At 68.9% G+C, this 357-nt stretch overlaps 1 protein-coding gene across 1 annotated transcript in view; it reads left to right on the forward strand.

Annotated features, from left to right (window-relative positions):
• Positions 1-357, forward strand: part of GALNT13 (polypeptide N-acetylgalactosaminyltransferase 13) — a 500,019-nt gene that overhangs the window by 331,521 nt on the left and 168,141 nt on the right. The window lies entirely within an intron of this gene.

The raw sequence follows: 357 nt of genomic DNA on the forward strand, positions 1-357 counted from the left end.
CTGGGAGAGGGACAATCCACCCGCCCCGACTTCCCGGGTGCCTTTGGCTGCGCTTGTGCCTGTGGACCAGGAGAGGGACAAGCCACCTGTGCTGTAGTCCCCGGTGCCTACAGCTGAGATCTGGGCGAAGCCGCCCGCCCATGGTCCCCTGCGGCTGCAGCTGGCCCGGCCGAAGCTGGCCTGGGTCCTGGGTGCCTGCAGCCCGTCAGAGGGAGGGAAACCTGGGTCCTGGGTGCCTGTGACTGGCCAGAGGAGGGAATCCTGGGTCCCGGCTGCAGGGCGATGCAGGGCGAGGCAGGGGCGGTTAGGGGCGATCAGGCAAGCAGGCAGGCGAGTGGTTAGGAGCCAGGGGTCCCA

The sequence above is a fragment of the Myotis davidii genome, unplaced genomic scaffold (genome assembly GCF_000327345.1).
Source record: "Myotis davidii unplaced genomic scaffold, ASM32734v1 scaffold753, whole genome shotgun sequence".
Taxonomy (NCBI): Eukaryota; Metazoa; Chordata; class Mammalia; order Chiroptera; family Vespertilionidae; genus Myotis; species Myotis davidii.